We start from the raw sequence: 14,953 nt of genomic DNA on the forward strand, positions 1-14,953 counted from the left end.
GGGTCTCATGGCAGTAGCCACAGTCTGGGTTATAAGCACAGAACTCATGTCCTCAGCACATGACACCAGACCATAAGAGGCAAATTTCTTGCCTTGCACAAAATTAGCCATTTAATAAATATTTGTTGCATTGGAATCTGAGTATCGAACAAGACCTATGAAAAAGCCCCACATTTTATATCTAAAAGCTTAGTTCATGATTTCAAATATTGAAATCCATCATTCACATAGGAGTATATATATTTGCAAAGCATGTTTCATTTGTTGATTAAGAAAATACCATGAAAAGATTTAAAAAATAAAATAAAATAAAATGCAAAACAGGGGCTTCCCTGGTGGCACAGTGGTTAAGAATCTGCCTGCCAGTGCAGGAGACACGAGTTTGATCCCTGGTCCTGGAACATCCCACATGCCGCGGAGCAATTAAGCCCATGCGCCACAACTACTGAGCCTGCGCTCTACAGCCCACGAGCTACAACTACTGAGCCCATGTGCCACAACTACTGAAGCCCACATGCCTAGAGCCCGTGCTCTACAACAAGAGAAGCCACCACAATGAGAAGCCCATGCACCACAACAAAGAGTAGCCCCTGCTCACTGCAACTAGAGAAAGCCTGCATGCAGCAACAAAGACCCAACACAGCCATAAATAAATAAATTTATAAAAAAGAAAAAAAATGCAAAACAAACAAAAAAAGAGACAGAAAATATCATAATCTTAGTTAGAATCTACCTCTACTCTCCCAAATAGAAAAACAAGACAAAACAGAAAGGCACTCTGAGAGATTTAACCTATATTTATGGGGCAAAAATTTCTATTTCTATCCCAGGAATCTGGAGCCCCAGAGAAGGCTGTAAGGTGTGGGCAGTGTTGCAAATAGGCTTCTAGCCCACAGCCCTCTGCACTGTTCGTGTACCTAGTGGTAATCGTGGCAGAGTCTACGGATATATCATTGCAATACAACAATGGAGGGACAGCACTGAAATATGAAAACAGCAATTAAGAGCAAAGTTACTAGTTCCTTAGTTTATATCATGAAAGTATTTCCCAATCCTGCACTTAATTGCCAGATGTTCAAGCAATGACATAAAATGACAGGAAAAACTGCAAATAGGTGAAGGACAAGCCCCTAAAGGAGTTAAGGCAGTAATCTAACTGGGCAGATGGTACACAAACACCACAATCTTCACCCTGTTCTAGCACCCAATGATCTAAAGTGCAGGTAACCGATGAATAAGTTCAGCGATTATGACAATTCCAGGGACAGAATGCAAAAAGCCGTTTAAAATATTAAAAGGAAGAAAGACAAAGTCCACACATGCTCATGTGCACTTACACACATGGAGCACAAATAGACTAAAAAGTTAATAATGCCCAGATCCTGCATATTACCCTCCAGCCCCAATGCCTCCAGGGAACTCAGACCCCCTGGTCCTCCCCACTCAGCAACCATTGCTGAGTGTCCACCACTCCACTCCGGGACCACAGCCAGGAGTCCCCTCTGTTAGTATTCACAGATGCATCATCCTTGTTTAGAACCTGCTGATCTCACGTCTGATGGAGTCAACTGAAACACCCACCAAAATGACAACAATGACAGTACCTTAGTGTTAGACACCAGAAAGGTATTGATTGAAACAGTTCTCTCTAAATAAACAACAAGGACGTACTGTAGAGCACAGAGAACTATATTCAATATCTTGTAATAAGCTATGATGGAAAAGAATCAAAAAAAGCATATAGATATATACAATATACATATATATGTATAACCAAACCACTTTGCAGTATACATGAAACTAACACAATATTGTAAATCAACTATACTTCAATAAAAATAAATAAATAAATAGACAAAAAAGAATTCTGGCATGAAAAGGGAGTATATTCTTCAGCAATATTTACAGATGATTTATAGATTTATTCACATAGGATTTAATTAGGGAATATTTTATGTTGCATTAGCCGAACTACAATTATTTCCATACTTAGTCAAGCACCAAGGTTTAATCCATTTAACAACTAAAAACAAACAAACGAAAAACAGCTCTCTCTCTGTCTCTCTCCCTCTCCCTGTTGGACACGCACACTTAAAGACCTGAAGAGTTTCCATGCTTTTCCTGGAATCAAGTGACCAGCTACAGTTTGGGGATCTATCAAAGCAAATTCTAATCAAATGCCTTATCTCTGGGTTTGTCTTCCACATAAAATATGAGTCACTCTTAGGATCCAACAATTTAAGTTAAACTTTGTCTGCACTGTGGTTTCCTCCAACAGGACCGTGCTTCACAACTTCCATGTCAGTCTAGCTCTCTTTGCTAGACTTGGACAGCCCTGGGTCTACTTCAGTGGTCACCTCAGAGCTCTTTCATAGATAAGGAAATAAAAATTGAAAATAAAGAGTGGAAACTAGCATCAACATCCCATTGGATGTTACTAAGAAGTCATAATGGGAGAAACTTAGATCTCACTCTTGGATGAGGCTGATTTTATCACTTCTCAGTACAAGTGGTTTCTTGCTGCCCAAATTACTGATGGGATTACCTGTCATCCTACCATTGTGGTTTAACAGTTGAGTTTTAGTTTCTTTGATCTTAAAGATACCCTTTTAAAAATGCAGTTTGGGGCTTCCCTGGTGGCGCAGTGGTTGAGAGTCCGCCTGCTGATGCAGCGAACACGGGTTCGTGCCCTGGTCCGGGAAGATCCCACATGCCGTGGAGCGGCTGGGCCCGTGAGCCATAGCCACTGAGCCTGCGCGTCCGGAGCCTGTGCTCCGCAACGGAAGAGGCCACAACAGTGAGAGGCACACGTACCACCAAAAAATTAAAAATAATAAAAATATAAAAAATAAAAATGCAGTTTGCCTTAGGAGAGACCACACCTTACAGCTCCATTAGAGTATATAATTCAATATTCAAGATCCGGAAAGATCTGATACTGAGATAAGTAAGTCAAGAAACAATCATGTTTACTTCCCATTTTTTTCCTAGTTGTGGTCAAAATTATGCCACCGTACTTTGTGAGACCTTGGGTGGATTACCTAACTGCACGGAATTCAACTTGGCCCTCTTTCAAAAATGGAGATTTCAATCTTTTTCCAATGTCACGCTATCATAAAAACTGTTCATTGTATGCGAATACATTTCAGAAAATATAAAACATGATATTTACCTCAATCTTTGAAAGTTATATAGAGTAAGGAGCATGGTGAACATCTAAGTACCATAAAAAAATAAAGTGAGAGGCAGTGATTACTTTACAGCAGAAGGGATGAGTACGACTTGGAGAAGAAAATGTCTTTCATATAGAATTTTAATTAAATATCTCAATTTTACAAGTAATAAATGAATATATTCATATAAGCATATGACATGTGAGGTAATGCAGCATAATTCACCCACTTAAACTTGGCAGTCTTGAGGTCAAATTTCAGCGCAAATCTCCTGGCCATGTGACCTTGGGCAAGTTAGTTTATTCTGTAGCTGAGGTTCTTCACCTGTCAAACGGGGGTTAGATTAGCTTTTGGCAAGTCATAGGCGCTCCAGAAGCAGTAGTAAATGTGTTGATTTTCTCACAGTGGCTGGGAGGTATCTCCAGGAGAGAGGGAAGCAAACAACCTCAAATGCAGCCACACAATGGATTCATTCCTTTACCCATCCCTTATTCAATCACTCACCAAGCATTTATTAAAATAAAACCTACAATGTGATAGGAACCATGCTAGAGGTTGAGCGTTCATCTTTAAGTGATGAACATACCCAGATACTAGCAGTGCAATGAGTTAAGTTTAAGTGCCAGAAAAGAGGGAATGGATGAGGCTACTTCTCAGAAGAGGTGGCATGAGAGTAGAACTGTGAATGTAAGAGAGGAGGTGGCCAGGAGGTCACAGAGATGAATTACATTCCAAAGATAGGAATGGCCAGTGGCTGTGGAAAGAGCCTGGAGAAGGGCACAGTCTTACTCATGTTGGTAAGGTCTGGACTGAGTGCATTATCTGAAGGATGATGCGTGCTCAGTAAGGTGTGTGACTGAGGAAGGGGAGAAAACTGTTCCAGATGTGAGGGTAAGGTAAAGGATTCAGGAAGAACTGAAACAGCTGAGATAAATATGATGAGGAACAGACACATGAGACAAGAAGAATGAGATGGACCAGTGCTCACTGAGGGACGGCAGTGGAGTGGAGGGGCCACTAGTCATGGAATCAAGATGCCATCTCCATGGTCCTCATTTAGCCATGAGCTGCTTGCATGGTCTTGAGCAAGTCACCTCAATATCTCTTAATTCCAATTTCCTTAGCTCTGAAATCAGGGAACTGAATCCACGCTACGAACTGTCTCAACTCTCTCCCCTTCCACTTGGGATTTGGGAAGCTCCCACCCACCACCTCTAGTTGTGTGTTCCCTTACATAACAGAAAGTAGGAGCCTAAGGGAAGCAGAACCACATGATAGGAAGGAAGAAGAAAACTTTTCTGGGCTCATAAAGGAAAATTCTAGAGCTTTAGGATGAAATTAAAGGGCTTTAGGATGATAAAGTGGTTTGAGCTGCCATTTTAATAAGCTTAATGAATTGGCCACTCCAAAAAAAGAAAAAATCTGCAAAGTTAAATATTTTTATTGCCTGAAACAGAAATTGAAAAAATATTGTGGGAATGTGAGGGGTGAAAGGAGACACTTCTGGGAAAAGGGTTTTTCACCAATGACACCTACCCTCTCCCCACCATGGGGGTTACCTCTTTAAACTTTTCATAAAGTTTACCTTACCATGTGAAGAGTATTATTTACAGGGTAGATTTCTAAACTCATTATCCTGTAGCATATGCTGAAAATTATAAACTGCTAGCCTGATCAGGCTATGTAATTTAATTAATTATAATTTAAAGACAGTTTCATATTATTGTCACAATTCCTTGAGTCTACATCCTCTGACTTACTTGTCTTTAATGGCAGTGCTGGCCTGGTATATAGCAGGTACTCAGGAGGTGTTCATTAAATGGATGATCTAGCAGAGGAAAAGCCAAGCCCTGCCTGGGTGTCTTGGAGACCTTTGGTCTCCACCCTGAAACTGGGAATGCCATGAAGATCCAGTGATCTCAACATAAGCAATTCTTCATAAGCACATGCAACCTGTATCTTGTTGTAGATATGGAATCAGACCCATTCCAAAGTCGCTGGGGGAAAACCAGAGATTCCAAGCAAGGTATGAAGTCCCAGGCTGCTGAGCTGAGCCTACTGTTATCATGATGATGAGGGCAGTGAGGTTCCTCAGCTGTGGGGAATAGCAAGCCTTCTGAAATATCTAATATCAAAGCCATATGCCTTTAAGGTGAACAGCCATGGACACAGTCTCCTTTGGGGGGAAAAACAAAAAAAAAATCCTATTAAAACTAAAGCCTCAACAGATTTCCAGACGCACTCAGCAATGAACAAATTATTGCTGGGCCAGCCCTCCAGGCAGAGGTCTTGACTTCCCTCCCAAGATACCCTCTTTCCAGATGAAATAAAATTATTTTTAAATGTCTATGTTCCCTGTTGATGCAGGGAGACATTTTAAACAGACTTCAGACAACCTGCATTGTTACAGGGATAAAAAGGTGGCCATCTCTGCAGGCAAAGCAGTAAGAAATACTAACTTCAGGAGGCAGAATGTGTGCTTTCTCCCCTTGCTTTCAACTCCAAGAGTATGAACAAAGCGGTTATTCCGATATTCGGACTAGAGATTAACAGGGGAAACCAGGCGTGATACTATTTTCCTATAAGAAATGCAGAAGACTGTCAGAAAATTCTTTTTAATTTCTTATGCTGACCACATTTCCAGTAACATAATAGGCCTCCAATAGAAACTGCTGATAAAAAAGAAATTCATTAGTTTTCATGACTTTTTGTGGCAGGGTCCATCTAAGGCAATGGTTAAATTATCTCATGCTTCCAGCTCATCCTACACTTTATCAAGTCATTTCCCTACAGAATTCTTTCTATCACCTGAGCTACTTTCTGACGAATGAGGTTATGGCTGGGAGAGAAAGTTCAAGGCCCTGTATCAATCCAGAGGCAGAGTAGGGAGTTCTATTAAGAACTTAAACCACAAGTTCACTTTCCTTGGCAGTGGGCATAGTTCCAAAAGCACTGGCTCATCACTCCAGCTGTGTCCACCATGTTCCCACATATTGATCCATGTTACTGCAGCCCTCAGGAGAGGGAGCCCTAACAAACAAGGACAGGGACAGGGACTCAAAGAACCTATGAGTTCTTCTGGGTCTAAGGACCTCAAAGAAGAAAATATTCAAAATCAACACAGCAATTAACATGCCAACCATTATAATATCTTCTTTTTTTTTTTTTTTGTGGTACGCGGGCCTCTCACTGTCGTGGCCTCTCCCGTTGCGGAGCACAGGCTCCGGACGCGCAGGCTCAGCGGCCATGGCTCACGGGCCTAGCCGCTCCGCAGCATGTGGGATCTTCCCAGAACGGGGCACGAACCCGTATCCCCTGCATCGGCAGGCGGATTCTCAACCACTGCGCCACCAGGGAAGCCCTATAATATCTTCTTAACACCTCCTAGGGCTGAGTTGGAGAATATCAACATTGGGATTGGAAAAGATACTGGATGGCTAATTTTAAGAACAATTTGAGCTCCTTTACTTTATAAGCATTCCTCAAAGTGCAGAAGAAGAAAAAGTGAAAGAGAAATATTTTAAGTAGGTATTTTTCCAGTCCACTAAATTTTCTAACACAAAATTCACTGCCCTTTTTAAGTCTCCCAGTAGCCTTTTAAATTCTTAACAGCAAAGATACTGTCCTCAACTTTTGGTTTTAGGTATGTCTTGAGGACTAATATAGTTAGTGCCTCCTAAATTTTTCTGAGTATAGTAATTTCTCTAAAAATTAACTATGCTACCTTTAAACAAAGCAAAATTCTTCCTTAATTTATGCATTTATTCAGTAAACGTTTATTTGGCACGTGCAGTGTGCAAGTCACTGAGCCAGACAGTATGGAGGATATAAGGATAAGACATAGTCTACTGTAAAAATTAGGATGGAGTATATCTATCATCATCCATCCTGGGAAACAAGAAACCATTTGTACTTCAAATAAAGTGAATTTAATATATGGGAATAGGTTACGCAGGTGATAGAAGAGCCAGAAGCCCATCAGGGGATGGTGAAGCAATCCAGAAATCAACAGTAGCAGGCACCACCACCATCCCTAAGCAGGAAAAACAAGGAGGTTGTGTTCCCAGAGCCCAAGGGCAAGGACCACCCATCAAAATCTGGAAATATCAGGTGGGAATTGGAGCCTCAAAGGAAATACAGCTCTCCTGGAGACATCTCCCAAGGCATGGGGGTGGGGAGAAGACCCTAGTTTCCATACCAGTATCACCTAGTATGAAACCCACCCATTATGAAACCACCCAGTATGAAGCCAGTTGACCCAGGAGTGTGGCTGCACAGCCCACAGGTTCAGCCTCTGTGATAAAGGTCAGAGCAGGAAAAGGCAAAGAATGGATCTGAGAGCAAGCAGACCATACATATCAAGCTTTCACACCTGTGTAATAGCAAATACAAATTAACAATATCACAGGAAAAGTAAAATAACTGTTCAATAATTGCCTTAACAAAGCTACAAACAAAAATTCATGAAAATTTAGCGAAAATAGATATCAATTTAATTTAGAATTGCTGATGCTTTATGAAAGAGGCAGCACTTTGAGAAATTTAGGGGAAATGGGTAGAATTTTCTTTTTAATTTTATTTATTTATTTATGGCTGTGTTAGGTCTTCATTTCTGTGCGAGGGCTTTCTCTAGTTGTGGCAAGAGGGGGTCACTCTCCATTGCGGTGCGTAAGCCTCTCACTATTGCAGCCTTTCTTGTTGCGGAGCACAGGCTCCAGATGCACAGGCTCAGTAATTGTGGCTCACGGGCCCAGTTGCTCCACGGCATGTGGGATCTTCCCAGACCAGGGCTCAAACCTGTGTCCCCTGCATCGGCAGGCAGATTCTCAACCACTGCGCCACCAGGGAAGCCCAAATGGGTAGAATTTTGAAAACTAGAGGAGGTATAGAAAGAATTCTACTTTGCAAAAGCCTAAAAGGCATGTAAATATTCTGTAATCATCTACTGGGATCATATTAAAGATGGGCAAAAATGGCAAGCTAAGGAATGTGAAATTTTCCTGGTAGATGAAAAGGAGTCAGTGAAGATTTAGGGGCAGAGCTGTGTTAGGGATTATTTTTGCAGTGGCATGTAAAATCCATTGGACATGGAGATGTCAGGGAAGAGGTAATAAAGTCTGGCAGCAAAGCATGACCATGGGACTGCATGGAACCTTTTCTAATTGGTTGAGTGCCAGCCGGTTGGAGGTATGGGGCAAACAACTGGAACTGTGAGCCCCGTGAGAGCTCAGAAAAGATGTCCAGATTGTGTATGTATTTGGAGGCACCATATGCAAAGTGATATAAGCCTGAAGATGGATAAAATCACATGGACAGAAAAACAGAAGAGAAATGTTTCAGAAAAGCCTGGTTATAGAGAAAGAGGAGCTTAAGAAGACAAAAGGAGTGGTAGAAGAAGGAGGAAGAGACCCAGGAGAGGACTGCATTCAGTGGAAAGAGTCTGAAGATGCAGTGAATGAACAATTACATAAAATGTAGCAGAAAAATCAAGGAGAATGACTATTGGGAAAGGACAGTAGGATTTCTCACTTTATGGGAAATTATAGAAAGTATCCAGAACTGAATTTGAAATCCAAAGATTTGGGCTCAAGGCATTCATGACATAATTTCTCTTTACATCATACTTTCTGCTTATGTATTATTCCTGCTCCCTAATAATTTTAGTACATATGGAGTTTGTTGCATCTTCTTTGGCTCTTCTCTCTAACATGATCTTTCGATTCCTACACCCTCTGCTAAATGCTTTGTACTCTTGATATTTCCTAAGACAGTGCATTGTCATGTCACAATACCCACCAGAAGTCCAGTCATCTACAGCCAGGGAGAGGGGGGCCACAACATATATATTGATATAATTTGGCTTCCTGAGGATTTACTCATTGACATGAGTAAATTTAAAAGGAAGTAAGGGCATAACAGGAAAGACTGACCTGGCAAGTCTAGCTAGCATCTTAGTTTTGCAGTGAAGGCTCAACCAAACATAGAAAGCATGATTTTGTAATAGGCTTCATTGACATAGTTTCGATTTATTTTTTCCTTGACATTCTACAGAAAGCACTGAAGAAGAGAAAATACAGATTAGAATGACACATGTTTATGAACTAGTATGTTGGCCTCTCCAGAAATTCATGCATTCTAGAGAAGATATTCTCTACGGTACTAAGTTTAAACCACTTAGACTGTAATTCAAAACTCTACACAGTCTGATAACAGCCTACTTTCTCCAGCATCCTCTCTCTAACCATGCAGTCAATAACTCAACAAACATTTATGAAGCACTTACTCTCTTCCAGGATCGTGCCAATCACTACACTGAGCACCCGCCAGCCAGGCCTTTTCCACTTAAACACTGCAGCCACCGCTGCTCTGCTGACCAGGGTTCTCCATCACCAATGCCTCGCACTTCTCTGCTCAGACTAGAATCCCTCTAGGAGCTGGGCCTTTTCAATCAGACTGCTTTTTTTTACTTTTTAGTTTTTGATAAACATTTTTTTTTAATTTAATTTAATTTTTATTTTTAAACATCTAATTTCTCCACAATGTTGTGTTAGTTTCCACTGTACAACAAAGCAAACCAGCCATAGGTATACATACATCTCCATATCCCCTCCCTCTTATGTCTCCCTGCCATCCTCCCTATCCCACCCCTCTAGGTGGTCACATAACACCCAGCTGATCTCCCTGTGCTATGCGGCTGCTTCCCATTAGCTATCTATTTTACCTTTGGTAGTGTATATAGGTCCATGCCACTCTCTCACTTTGTCCCAGCTTCCTCTTCCCCTTCCCCTTCCCCGTGTCCTCAGGTCCATTCTCTACATCTGCGTCTTTATTCGTGTCCTGCCCCTAGGATCTTCAGGGCATATACTCTGAGAAAACCATAATTCAAAAAGAGTCATGTATCACAATGTTCATTGCAGCACTATTTACAATAGCCAGGACATGGAAGCAACCTAAGTGTCCATTGATAGATAAATGGATAAAGAAGGTGTGGCACATATATACAATGGAATATTACTCAGCCATAAAAAGAAATGAAGTTGAGTTATTTGTAGTGAGGTGGATGGACCTAGAGTGTGTCATACAGAATGAAGTAAGTCAGAAAGAGAAAAACAAATACCATATGCTAACACATATATATGGAACCTAAAAAAAAAAAAATGGTTCTGCTATCCAGCCCCACCACTAACTAGCTGTGTGACCTTGGACAAGTTCCTTAAACTCTTTATGCCTCAGTTTTCTCCTCTTTCTTTCTTATAGTGTTATATTTTGATAATTAAACACAAGTAAAAAGCACTTAGGAGGGTATTTAAAGGTACTTAGAACCTACCAGGAATTTGGTAGGTATTCAATCAATGTTAAAAAGAAGTAGTAGTAGTAGTAGTATTGTAATGCTCAGCTGCAGATGTACCTATTCATAATTCTTTCCATGATCACCTCAGCTCATGGTCCAGACTCACATGCAGATTTGCATATGTCTTATACCTTTAAATAGATTAAATCTGCCTTAGAGGCAGACTGTTACACATTTTTATATTCCCCCAACACACACAAGCACGTGCACCACAATGCCTAATGGTTACGGTGATATATAGAATATATATAGAATATAGTACATATGTGTATATATATAATGTGGATATATATTATATACATATCACTTACTATACCTATATTTACCTATGTTACCTATATTACTATTACCTACTATATCTATAAATATATATAATCTATAGATACAGATCTAAAATGTATGTATATAATACACATTGTATACATACATATTATATGTATGCATACATACCTATATATATACACACACACACACACCATGTGTGTGGATTAATTTAGTGGACCCTAAGGAAAATTCTGTGGAAGATGGCAAACTGTCATCCTTTCATCACCAGGGAACATCAAAGTTCGTAGCTAGCAAAATGGGAGGAGGGAGACTACAGAATCTCCTCAGTGAACATTTAATAATCTCCCTGCTTCTTCCTAGTCTGGGTTAGCTTAGACTCATTCCTGCTAGAGGCTGAGCAATGGATTAAATATTTATAATTCCACCAGTTCACCCCATCATAACACCCCCAGATCATCATGCCTCCAAAACTTGCTTTGTTAAGCACAGCCTAGCTGGGAGCCAGACCATGAGCCTGTATCTCTGAGCTTCACCCACAGGCCTGTTGCTGGGACCAGCCAAGGCTGGTCTGTCTCTGGTGAGACAAAGAGCCATCAGCTGATGCTTTGACCGTGCAAAGAAGTGATCACAGCTGCTTCAGAGGTAATCAGCAAAGAATGTCAGGAGGAAATGGCCCAAGGGAGTAGAAATGCTTTTGCTCTCTTAGATGGTAGTTTCGCAAGCCAATGGACAAATGACAAGCTGGAAATAGCACGCACTGAGTATTAGTGATAGTAACGGGAAATGGCTTTAGTCTGTAAGCTGGACCACACATCTACCACCCCTCGCTTGAGAGGAACCAGTGCCTGAAACAGATAAGTTTCCCGACATGACTAACTTATTGAGTGACTATCTTTTTGCCTGCTTTGCCCCACATGCTGATGGGAAATGAGGCATCGGGGAATGCACAGACTTGAGGAAGCCCTGATAATATGAGGGACATCCTCCCTGGGGCAAGTACTGTGGAGGAGAAGTTGACACTGCCCTCAGCCTAGGGGGCTCACCATTGTTTCTGGTCTTCAGAACTAAAGGGGGGTAGACCTAACACCTTCCTTCACCTGTGAGGTCTGTGCCAGCGCCAAGGCTGGACTAACAGGAAAAATTAAAGTGCAGAATTTTATGAATTACATATTTCATTTAAAAACTGAACCGTTGCAAGGTTAATCTTGTGACATCATCACATTCACCCAGTCTCAGGTCTAGTTGTTACTGTTTCCCTAGTTTTGTTCTACAGAATCATGGTTCCATTGAATTATTAATAGGAAATCCCTGAAAACAAGGATTCAGAAGTCAAATGAGTTTGGGAAAGTCATTTGAGTATGCTTCCTTGAGTGGGAGAGAAAGGAGGGAATGACTGCCTCAGTCCAGCGATCACATGGACCCTGGACTCACCCTCTGGAGCAGGCAGCACGCACAAGCGAAGGTCATCCATGAAATGTGTCAGGGCCGCTCAGGGAAGGACCTTCCCTCCTGGTGACTTTGTTTGGGTGGGCTGCAGGAGCAACCCCCAACCCTCCATATTAAAATGCATTTTTGGTGCCATATGAAACAGGTCAGAAAAGTCCCAACAAACTCTTCAAACTCCTGTTTTCCAGGAAAATTCCAGAAATATGGATGTCTCTAAAAGACTATTTTTTTTTAAAGGTTGAAAGTTGCCTGCAAAAACCTTGAAAAAGAGCAGCAGCAGATATAATATGATTGTACTGTATGAGGATTCAAGACCATCACCTACCTTCCTATTGTTCTAAGATATAGTTTTATAAGCAACAAGTCAGTTATTAAATTCACTGGTTGAGAATGAGCCTGTTAGAGAACCATTGACTGAAACAGCCAGCCTTGGCCAAACATAATGACAACGACTTGCCTGTTATCATCATGTCTCATGTTATCATGAGTTGTCTCGAAACAGGAGGTCCCGATAAAGAACGAGGTGCTGCCACCAAAAACTAACCGAGAGAATTTGAGAGGGACCGAAAGGAGGGAGGACACACCAGCCGATAGTATGTCTTGTAAAACTAATCTGGAGGAATTCAGGAGGGGCAAAAGAGGAGGGAGGAGACATCTGTCCTGCCGACCTCCCAGAAACCCTCACGCTGGAATCCATCTTGCCTGAGAGATGCACATGCCACCAGGAAGGACCCTGAGTCACCCAATATGGGCCAAGCAAGATGACTGGCCAGAGACAACTCGGAAACTAACCCCATTACCATAAAACCTGAGACTGCCAGACACATGGCAGAGCAGTTTTCCTGGCTTCCCTTACCCTGCTGCTCTCCGCCCGGGTGCCCCTTCCCAATAAAGTCTTTTCCTTTGTCAGTACGTGTGTCTCCTCGGACAGTTCATTTCCGAGTGTTAGACAAGAGCCCACTCTCGGACCTTGGAAGGGGTCCCCCCTTCCTGCAACATATTTTTATTGATTCCAGACACAACGGCATCGCAGGTTCCCTTCAGTTGGGTAATAACCTGAGGTATAAAGAACTCATTATCCAGTGGAAGTGCTGACTCTTCTGTATGGTATTGGAACATGCTCCCTTCCTGTTCCCTCTTTAATTATCATTTTAATAACAATCCAGTAGTTCGACAAACTCCTCTGCTCAGGCAGGCCCAGAAATGCCCAGGGGGAGGCGGTGGTAGGGATGGGGGAGGCTGGGGGTGGGCAGATGACTTTCCCCGCAAAGTGAACAATACTCCATGGCTCAGCTTCCTCATCACAACTCAACATGTGCTAATATCATGAACAAAGTTCACCCCAAGAGTCAAGTCACTTTCTGGGCATCCGTGAGACTTGGGGAAGGGCAGAGACCCTTTCAGCCCACAGGGAAGTGGGAGCCGATTGTTGCCACAAGACTGTGGACCTGTCCTAACTCCCTCGGTTAGTTTAACCAGAAAATCGAGCTGGGAGTTGCAAGAGTCAAGTTAGTGGCTCTGACACTAACCAGCTGGAACAAAGGGCAATTTCCTTCACCTCTTGGTGCTTCCATTTTCTAATCTGAAAAATGAGGTTTAGACCAGATGATCTCAGGGTCTCCATTGGCTCCACTTCAAGCCACTAGATGATGGCTCTGTGCAAAGAGGAACCACATCTTTGTTGTTCACCCTTTAACTCCAGCACCGAGTATGTTTCTAGAACATAACAGGTGTCGAACGGGTATTTTTTTTTAATGTATGAGCACTCAAATACAATGCTGAATTCAATCCAAAATATGCAGCTGGTTCATATAATTCAGAGCAAACCACCCCTCTTTTCCCTCAAAGACTAAAATCCCTTTCATTTTTATCTCAGTTTCCTAGATGAGACCCTAAATAGCCCCCTTACTAGATTTACTTAGCTGGTGCCTTGAATAGCATTGTCACCTACCAGAGGTAACATAAATCCTCCAACAAGAACTTTTAGGAAAAAAAATCTGTGAATAATCCAATGCATCAGACTTATTCGCTGATGACAATGTAAATCACTGAAAAGACCATTGAGATAGCCAGTGATGACTTGTGATTAGGTTCAGAACATGAAGTACCATTCTGCAAAAAAAAAAAAAAACCTGTTACACAGAGGTTCTTACAAAGATAAAAATAGACAGGGCTGGCACAAGAAAATTCTGAAGGTCAGGCATTTTTTCTGTATTTCCAAAGTCCCTTTTCTAACCCCTTCCCCGAATTCAACAAAGGACTCATTACTTATCGTAATTGCAAGTTTAAGCCTTTAGTCTCTTATTGTGCAATTAAAGACATATGTTAAAGGAATTTGGGGCAATAGAAAACAGATGAGGAGATCTTTGGCAGGAGGGTTCGGTGGAAGGCAGGGAGATCTTCATACCTCTCACGCTCCACTACACCTAAAACTGATCTTAAACCTAAACTTCTTATGGGAAATTTTTGGTTGCTTGGTGGTCTGAGGGTTGAGCTGGAGTGGAAGGTGACAGAACACTTACCCAAAAGGAATAGGGAGGGTGTCTGACCTATTCCCATCTTCCTGTCACACATGTCCAGGGTCAGGGTCCAGGAATCCCTCTGACTGAGCCCTCTCCTGTTCCTGAGGCCAATACAATACAGGATAGCCTCAATTCCCTCAAAAAGAGTCATGGGCTATTTTCCTCCCAACCTTGCC

Source organism: Kogia breviceps, chromosome 3 (genome assembly GCF_026419965.1).
Source record: "Kogia breviceps isolate mKogBre1 chromosome 3, mKogBre1 haplotype 1, whole genome shotgun sequence".
In the NCBI taxonomy this organism is placed as follows: domain Eukaryota; kingdom Metazoa; phylum Chordata; class Mammalia; order Artiodactyla; family Physeteridae; genus Kogia; species Kogia breviceps.